Source organism: Triticum aestivum, chromosome 6B, assembly GCF_018294505.1.
Source record: "Triticum aestivum cultivar Chinese Spring chromosome 6B, IWGSC CS RefSeq v2.1, whole genome shotgun sequence".
NCBI classification, from domain to species: domain Eukaryota; kingdom Viridiplantae; phylum Streptophyta; class Magnoliopsida; order Poales; family Poaceae; genus Triticum; species Triticum aestivum.
Genome location: NC_057810.1, coordinates 44,774,168 through 44,784,635, shown reverse-complemented (window position 1 = coordinate 44,784,635; position 10,468 = coordinate 44,774,168).

The following is a 10,468-nucleotide window of genomic DNA, read 5'->3' as shown; positions in this document are numbered from 1 at the left end:
GCCGGAGGTGGAGCCTTGGGCGGCATCACGTCCTCGCCGGCCAACGTCACAAGCTCGCCACAGTTGCCCGACGCCCGCTTCACACGTCCACGCACGGCAGAAGGAAAACCAATCCGTCCGCGGCGGTGAACCCTGCCATCTCTGTTTCCCTCCCCTATGCCCCCAAGGCCGATGGTGTTTGGCAAACCATGTCGCGCAACAAGTATTTAGGCCAAAAGGCGGTGTCTCAGGCATATTGGAAACCTGGCGACTCACACTTTTGGGCTGGCCTAATAGCGGCAAAGAAACAACTCTTTCTCTTTGGGTCTTTTGCGATAAAGGATGGGTCGAAGATTCGTTTCTGGGAAGATATCTACCTAGGCAATGCCAGTCTCCAAGAACAATATCCAGCTTTGTACAACATTGCTCGCGATAAGAACTATACTATTGCGCAGGTGCTTAGCTCATCCCCGCCGAATATTTCGCTCAAGCGAGATTTGGTTGGCGCCCGACTTATGTCATGGCATAATCTCTTATCCCGTCTAGATCTGATTAACCTGACGTAAGGCCATGATGTGTTTCGCTGGAACCTTACTACATCGGGGTCTTTCACGGTAGACTCTATGTATCGTGCGCTCATGCATTTTGAGGTACCGGTGAGCAATAACAATAAAATCTGGAAGACAAAGATTGCACTAAAAGTTAAAATATTCATGTGGTATCTTCGTAGAGGTATTGTGCTAACCAAAGACAACCTCGCTCGACGCAACTGACCAGGAAGTAAGAAGTGTTGTTTTTGTACTCATGATGAAACAATCAAACACCTCTTTTTTACTTGCAAGTTTGCGCGTTCCACGTGGTCAGTCATCCAAATAGCGTCAAATTTGTATCCGCGCACAAGTGTTGCCAATATTTTTGGTCATTGGTTGAACGGCATTTCAAATAGGTTGAAAATGCTAATGAGGGTGGGAGTGTATGCCTTACTATGGTCGCTTTGGCTATGTAGAAATGATTTGGTTTTTAATGACAAAAATGCTTCTCCTCTGCAGGTTATCTTCCATTGTACGCACTCACTTCATATGTGGTCTATGCTACAACGTGCGGAGTACCAACTGCTATTCAAGGTGGTGTGTACGCGGTTGGAGCAGGTGGCTATGGAGGTTTTTACCCAACATGGATGGCAGCATAATCTCCGGATCAGTCCGCCAACCGTTTCGACATAGGCATAGTGTCGGTCTATAGGACTCTACTGTTGTCGAATTGTCATTTTTTTCTTTCCTTTTTATCAGATTTTTGGTGTTTGGCTGTGTGCATCGTAGTTATGCAGAGGCCGGGTGATACTCCAAATGCTTTGTATCGGCATGATGCTACATTTTGAGATAATAAAAGCGCCCTTTATCGAAAAAAAATGCCCCCAAGGCCAAGGTTTGCACCTTTGTCATTTCAGTTGTCTTTTCGATAGCTCCTTTTTTCATTCTTGACAAACTACATATAATTTTATTTATTTGGATACGCTAGATGCCTAGATGGTGGTGAACAAGCGGAAATCTCGATTTTTCTGGTACGCACATACAACAGGGGTTGCGGTGAAAGATGTCTTTCCATCTAGCTCCTTTACTGGTTTGTATCAGTTGATGAAAATGGCATATCTCTATTTGATTGACACAACTCGTTAATACCTAGAGCTGCCATTCCAACATTGCAATTCAAAATTAAAAGAGGAAGCCTTTTTTGTTTGCAATCTTGAGGTTTGTAGTCTGAATCAAGACTTTAAAGCAAGAAGTAGGTTTATACTTGAGGTTATTGTAATGTCGTTCAGATGTACGCCAGTTTTTTTGTGATCCAAAATGACATGAAGATAATAAACCGATGTTACAAACTACAGTTGATATTATATACTTATCTATAATTTAGTACCCCTAAAGTTATTGGAGAAATGCAAAGCGTTTCAAATAAGTCTAGTTCTAAACCTACAAGTGTGAATTGGTACTTGCCACTGCTTTTGTCGTGACGGTAGATACATATGGGTATTGATGTTAATAAATGTTTTTACAAGTACCATAGCCTAAGTGGCTGCTTAACTCTATCTGTACCAAGAAAGACAAACCTTATTAAAACACTAATGGTACAGATTTTGAAAGACAATTATTTCTTAATTGTTCATATAAAATGATGACAATTCATGCCATGTGTGCTTGCTACAACCTAAAGTTACTAACCAATTCAAATATTTAAAAGCACTCCTGGTTTTAAATGAGAGTCTGTGTCATTTGGCGCAATGAGTCATCTACCTGATTCAAATATTTATGTGCATATGTTTGTAAACAACAAGTCTCTATTCGTTTTTCTATACAAAGGGGTTAGAATTGTTACCATGCGTCTTGCCCACAGCTAAACCAACTAATACATGGAATTTTTTTCAAAGCACACATGATGTTTGTGGGTCTCTGCGCCATTTGACGCAACATGTCAACCAATTAACTAATAACAAGCTTTGAAATTTTAAGACAGAGAGTATATTGGAGCCGTACATTTCTGTCTTGAAAGTTCTTTTAGAATTAATATTTCTCCATACTATGCATTTTATTCCTTAAGTGAAAATATCAATATTCATGTACAACATTACCGGGTTATGCTTAAGGCCAGAACTTCAAGTAAGTAGCACTAAATGATGTTTTATCACAGTTAAAGAGAATTTTCATTATGTCCCATAAGTTACATATATGTTTCGTTGCATGCTATTTATACTACGTGAGATATTTTTTGTTCAGGTACAAATAGTACAGATCAGTATATATAAACATTATAAAAGGTGGATTATACTAACCTCGGCAGTACACTAAACTGGAACAGAAAAGATATATTTATACTGGAAAAATAATTGTAATTTCTAACGAATGCCAAATTGTTTCACGTTTCAATCTTCCTATTTTGTAGTTTGATTGTAAAAATAAGTGTAACTGGGATGTCAAGATCTTACTATTATTTTGTATTAGGATTTATAGAGCCTGAGCACGTGCATGCATAAGGTTTGAAGCATCCATGTGTCGTAAATTTCAATTATTGTCCTTAAAAACCATGATCAAAAGATACACGTGACATCAATAACTCAATGTTTGAGTAAAATGCACAGAACCACCATATTCATGTTACAATTAGCATAAAACCACCAATTTACGATTTGTGACGTTTTGCACCAAACCGAATCTCTGACAGTGGCAAAAAACACTAAGCTACTTTCTGAACATGTTTTGATGTGGCTGATCCCTTGCGGGCCGACAGCGTTGATGTCGTGGCGTTAACGGCCGTTGACTCCGCTGTCCGAATCGATTGGGCCAAGCGCTCCCTTAGTCACTCCCCTCCCTCGCTCTCCCTCTCCTCTCTCTCGCTCCCCTCCTTCGCTCTCCCTCTCCTCTCTCTCATGTGGCATGACGGCGGCGGCTTTTGTCAAAGGCGGGTTTGGATCCATCAACGAGGGCGTGGTGGGGACATAGCATGAAGCATGGCTGGACGAGATGGCAGGAGGCACCCAAGACGAGGAGGAAGATTGTAGCAGCGGCAACATATTCTGTTCATTGTAGCTATTCTCGGCGGCGAGAAATGTCTCCCGCGGGGCGGTGGTCAAGTCACCCATTACAAATTTTCCCCTATGTGAGCTACATGCCTGAATCTATATCCATTTCGCTACTGGAATTTTAGGGTTCCAAATTTGGAAACCAGGGTTTGCTGATTTAGGGTTGCAGATAGTTCTGAAACTTGAATTAACTGAATGCTGATATTTTACCGAATTAACATGAAGTATTAAATTTAGGGTTGTGAATTACCCGAATTTTTTTGTCTTGTTTAACTGAATTTTAGGGTTTTGAATTAACTGAATTGAATGTTGTTGTCCTGTTTGACTGAATTTTATGGTTCTGGAAATAGAGTTGGCTCGTTGTTCTATATTTTATAGATAATATTCTCTCCATTCCAAATTACTTGTCAACATGTAGTGTTAGATAAATCTGTATCTAACAAATCTAAGACAAGTAATTTGGGACGAAGATTGTATTAATTAATTAGAGCAACTTTGTTGTCTAGAGGAACGAACAATAGTTTGGTTAGGATCGGGGCCTGATGAAATCTTAGATCACATCCTACGGGGTTTTAATATGGCAATTATTTAATCAATACAATCTCTTTACCCCACAAAAAAACTCTATCCAAAAACACCTGGGCTTCAAATAATTGTCAATACAGAGGGGGGGGGATTTGGGTTTAGGAGATTTATTTATTTGATTTATTATTTTTATTTGTTTTTTTAGAATATTTTGTTTTATTTTTCTACACTAGTAGAAAAAGGGTCAAATGTGTGACACATTAGTCCCGGTTTGTAACAGAACCGGCACTAATATGTCCATTAGTGTCGGTTCCAACGGCTACCCGGGAGGAGCTCTTTAGTACCGGTTCGTGGCAAACCTTTAGCACCGGTTCGTGCCACGAACCGGTACTAATGAGAGTGGTGGCAGAATATTGTCAGAGTGGGGCCCTTCCAGCACCTTTAGTACCGGTTCGTGGCACGAACCGGTACTAAAGGTCGTCCTATATAAACCCTTCGTCCACCCGCACTCTGTTCTTCCCCCTTTCCCCTCTCCCTCTCCTCTGTTCTTCCCTTCTTCCTCTCGAGTTCATCACAAAATTTGCCCCAAATTTGTCAAGATTTGCAGGCCCTCATCCATTCAAATGATCACCAAGGTTAGCAACTTTGTCCTTTCATCTCTCATTGCTAGATTAGCTCTTGCATTGGTTTATATAGTGATTAATTGTGGGTTTTAGTAATTTGGGAGGAATTATATGTGGTAGTATTTGATTTATATGCAATTTGAGGTCAAAATAACACTTAGTTTGCATATGTAGGTGTGGTTTACTTAGTGCCTTCTAAATCTCCGTCGTAACCACCGTCGATCGCCCGCACCGTCCCGTCGCCGGCACCACCTTGTGGTGAGCCTCTTGTTCATGAAATTTTATATAAAAAATTGATGTTTGTGTGATTTGGATATATAGTTACTCGTATAATAATTATCTTACCCGTACGTTGTTTGTTATACATAGTGCCATGGTTTTGATATCCGTCCCCGTCGGCCCTCGTCCTTGTTATGATTCGGATGTGGTATATTCTCTTTTAAAACTATTTGTTGCATTTCGTGTTTATGACAAATTATGCCCATCAAGTTGACATAGATATTTTTATCTAGGAGGTATGTGAACCGGAAATTCCAACCGACCCTATTGTCGAGAGGTTAAATTTAGTTGAAAGAGAAAATGAGTACTTGAAAGAAAAATTGAAAAGAATTGAGGGGGAGAAGATGGAATTGGAGTTGCATGTTGCCGATGTCGTCGATGATCACAAGATCAAGATGGAGAAAATGCGCTTGAAGATTAGAAAGATTAGAAAATATGCCATCGATAGTGAGGCTTGGTATCATTATGCTGTTGGATCAATTGTTACCTTAGTTGCGATCTTGATCGCATTTGTTGTTGCATTTAAATGCTTTAGCTAGAGAGTTATTTGCTTGTTGCATTTAAGTGTTGTATGAACTTTATGTATGAACTTGTATTAATTTGGTCTATTCGGTGTTGTGTAATGAAGATGAGCCGGCAATGGATGTACGATGACCGATGCTCTCCCCAGTTCGTTGAGGGCGTGCATACTTTTCTGCTTGCGGCTGAGGCAAACAAGCGGGCGGATGGTTTTATGCCTTGTCCATGTGCTGGCTGTAAGAATGGTCGCAATTACTCTACGTCAAGAACCATTCACGTCCACCTGTTTGAGTCCGGTTTCATGCCCCACTATAATGTTTGGACCAAGCACGGAGAAAGAGGGGTTATGATGGAAGACAATGAAGAAGAAGAGGACGACGACAGCTATCCTGGCCATGGGTTCCCTGAATACGATGATACAACAATGGGGGAAGAAGCTGAGCCGGTAATGCGGGAAGAAGCTGAGCCGGCAATGCGGGAAGAAGCTGAAGAAGAGGCATCAGATGAGCCCGTTGATGATCTAGGTCGGGCCATTGCCGATGCAAAGAGAAATTGCGCAAGTGATTTGGAGAAGAAGAAGTTGCAGCGCATGTTAGAGGATCACAAAAAATTGTTGTACCCGAATTGCGTAGGTGACAAGAAAAAGCTGGGCACCACACTGGAATTGCTGCAATGGAAGGCAGAGAATGGTGTATCTGACAAGGGATTTGGAAAGTTGCTGGTAATGATAAAGGATATGCTTCCAAAGGACAACGAATTACCCGAGAGTACGTACGAAGCAAAGAAGGCTGTCTGCCCTCTAGGGTTAGAGGTGCAGAAGATACATGCATGCCCTAATGATTGCATCCTCTACCGCGGTGAGTACGAGGATTTGAACGCTTGCCCGGTATGTGGTGCATTGCGCTATAAGATCAGCCGCGATGAGCATGGTGATGTCGAGGGCGAGCGCCCCAGGAAGAAGATTCCTGCCAAGGTGATGTGGTATTCTCCTATAATACCACGGTTGAAACGTTTGTTCCAAAACAAAGAGCATGCCAAGGCGATGCGATGGCACAGAGAAGACCGTAAGAAAGACGGAAAGTTGAGAGTACCCGCTGACGGGTCGCAGTGGAGAAAAATCGAAAGAAAGTACGGGAAGGAGTTTGCAGATGACGCAAGGAGCGTATGGTTTGGTCTAAGCCCAGATGGCATTAATCCTTTTGGGGAGCAGAGCAGCAACCATAGCACCTGGCCTGTGACTCTATGTTTGTATAACCTTCCTCCTTGGTTGTGCATGAAGCGGAAGTTCATTATGATGCCAGTGCTCATCCAAGGCCCTAAGCAACCCGGCAACGACATTGATGTGTACCTAAGGCCATTAGTTGAAGAACTCTTACAACTGTGGAATGGAACATGTGTACGTGCGTGGGATGAGCACATGGGGGAAGAATTTGACCTAAAGGCGTTGATGTTCGTGACCATCAATGATTGGCCTGCTCTCAGTAACCTTTCAGGACAAACAAACAAGGGATACCGCGGATGCACGCACTGTTTGGATGATATCGACAGTATATATTTGAATAGTTGTAAGAAGAATGTGTACCTGGGACATCGTCGATTTCTTCCGAGCAGGCATCCCGTAAGAAAGAAAGGCAAGCATTTCAAAGGTGAGGCGGATCACCGGACGAAGCCTCGCCACCGTACTGGTGCTGATGTACATGATATGGTCAAGGATTTGAAGGTGATATTTGGAAAGGGTCCTGGCGGACAACCTGTTCCAAAGGACGCTGACAGACGCGCACCCATGTGGAAGAAGAAATCTATATTTTGGGACCTGCCATATTGGAAAGACCTAGAGGTCCGCTCCGCAATCGACGTGATGCACGTGACGAAGAATCTTTGCGTGACCCTGCTTGGCTTCTTGGGCGTGTATGGGAAGACAAAAGATACACCTGAGGCACGGGAGGACCAGCAACGTATGCACGGAGAAGACGGCATACATCAGGGTCATGCAAGCTACGCTCTTACCAAAGAAGAGAAGGAAATCTTCTTTGAATGCCTGCTCAGTATTAAGGTACCGTCTGGCTTCTCGTCGAATATAAAGGGAATAATAAACATGGCAGAGAAAAAGTTCCAGAACCTAAAGTCTCATGACTGCCACGTGATTATGACGCAACTGCTTCCGGTTGCATTGAGGGGGCTTCTACCGGAAAACGTTCGATTAGCCATTGTGAAGCTATGTGCATTTCTCAATGCAATCTCTCAGAAGGTAATCGATCCAGAAATCATACCAAGGTTACAGAATGATTTGGTGCAATGTCTTGTCAGTTTCGAGTTGGTGTTCCCACCATCCTTCTTCAACATCATGACGCACGTCCTAGTTCACCTATGCGAAGAGATTAACGTTTTGGGTCCTGTATTTCTACACAATATGTTCCCCTTTGAGAGGTTCATGGGAGTCTTAAAGAAATATGTTCATAACCGTGCTAGGCCAGAAGGAAGCATCTCCAAGGGCCATCAAAATAAGGAGGTCATTGAGTTTTGTATTGACTTTATTCCTGACCTTAAGCCGATTGGTGTTCCCGAATCGCGGCATAAGGGCAGACTGGATGAAAAAGGCACGCTAGGAGGGGAACAAATAATATGTATGGACGGACATTCTCTCACTGAAGCACACTACACAGTTCTACAGAATTCCGCCTTGGTGGCTCCGTATATGGATGAACACAAGAATTTGCTATGCTCCAAACACCCGGAGCGGTCTGATGACTGGATTACACGTGAACAAACCAGGAGTTTCGCCAGCTGGTTGCAGACACGTACCATGCATGACACCTCTATTGAAGATGACCTGTACTTGCTGTCCCAGTTACCATCTTCGAATATAATGACTTTCAAAGGGTATGAGATAAATGGTAATACATTTTACACGATCGCCCAAGATAAGAAGAGCACCAACCAAAAGAGTGGTGTCCGCTTTGATGCAGAAACCAAGACGGGAAAGGAAACATATTATGGTTATATACAGGACATATGGGAACTTGACTATCGACGTGGTTTAAAGGTCCCTTTGTTTCGGTGCAAATGGGTCAATATGACACGAGGCGGGGTAACGGAAGACCCGCAGTACGGAATGACAACAGTGTATCTCAACAATCTTGCGTATGCAGACGAACCATTCGTCCTAGCCAATGATGTGGCACAGGTTTTCTATGTGAAGGACATGTCTACCAAGCCAAGAAAAAGAAAAGATAAGGAAGCGAATGCATCGTACGATGAGCCAAAGCGGCACATAGTTCTTTCTGGGAAGAGAAACATCGTGGGAGTGGATGACAAGACAGACAAGTCAGAAGATTATGAAAAGTTTGATGAAATTGCTCCATTCACAGTGAATATTGACCCGAGCATCCCGTTAAATGATGAAGATTTTCCATGGTTACGGTGCAAAGGGACACACGCGAAGAAAAAGTTTCACACCCAAAGATCTGGGATGTGATCGGCTTCACTAGCTATCATCACTTTCTTCTGTGTTTCGCACCCAGAGGGGAATCTCTGTAATAGTTAGGGTAGTTATGTGTTTTGGCATTTGAAACGCGAAGAAATTTTATGTGCAAACAAATTCACACTAATTTCAAATAATTCAAAATTTAAACTATTCAAATTTGAAAACTATGGGCACTAACAGAAAGTTTGTAATTTTTTGCACCTAAAGAGGCTGTGTCAGCCTCCGGTCAGGCTATGGCCCCACCATCACCATTTAGTGCCGATTCGTACCACGAACCGGTACTAATGAGGTTGTGTCAGGTAAGGCTAGGGCCCCACGAGCACCTTTAGTACCGGTTCATGGATGAACCAGACGTAAGCTGTTTTTTAGTCCCACCTCGCGAAGTGAGAGGGACTAGGAGCGGTTTATAAGCCCTGAGTGCAGAGACGATGAAGATGAGGATCAATGCTCACGTTGCTTAGCTTCAAGCCTTCAGGAATACGGTAGACTGCACGGAGCTATGCTCAGTGCAGCTTACACTATTCCGAAAGGCTTGAAGCAAATTAACGAGCATTGCACCTCTTTTTTATTTTTAGTAACATATTACAACTCCGGACTTCTTCTGTTATGGCAAAAACTAATTGCACGTCGACATTTCTTTTTTCTAAGTTATAACTCCAGACTTTGACCATCAAGTTTTGCAGAAAATAAAAAATAGCAGAAAAGAAAGAAAAACTATAGCTGAAAAGAAAAAACTATATAAAAAACTACTCAAAAATAAATAGAATAAAATAAATATAGCAGAAAAGAAAAAACTACTCAGAAATAAATAGAAGAAAAAATAAAGCAGAAAAGAAAAAAATTATATTTGCTATTTTTCAATCGTTTACAAAATGACCGTGAAATTGAAAATCACTACAAAATGAACTCTGAAAATGTTGAATTTTGGCAAACTAGGTGAAAAACTACTCACAAATAAATAGAAGAAAATAAATATAACAGAAAAGAAAAAACTATACAAAAAACTACGCAAAAATAAATAGAAGAAAATAAAGCAGAAAAGAAAAAAACTATAAAAAAATTGGGGCGCTGCCCTGTGGGCCTGATAGGCCACAGGTGTGTAATTACAGGCCTTAAAGGCCCAGCAGACTCACAGGGCAGCGCGCAGAGTTTAGGCCCACAAGCCTGCTATATAGAGGAGTTCGAAGTGGTAGCCACGGCTGGGTTTATAAACCAGTGCGGCTGCCCTTCGCCCGGCGAGGTGGGACTAAACTTTGGGGTGGCAGCGCGAGGCCTTTAGTACCGGTTGGAGCCACCAACTGGTACTAAAGGGTGGTCTTTAGTACCGGTTGGTGGCTCCAACCGGTACTAAAGGTGCCATTTATATATACACTTACGAAATTTTCATTCTCCCTCTGTTTCTTCCTCTGTTTCCGTCGTCTTCGTCGCCGTCGCCGCCCCCGTCCCCGTCGCCGCCCCCGTCCCCGTCGCCGCCCTCATCTCCGT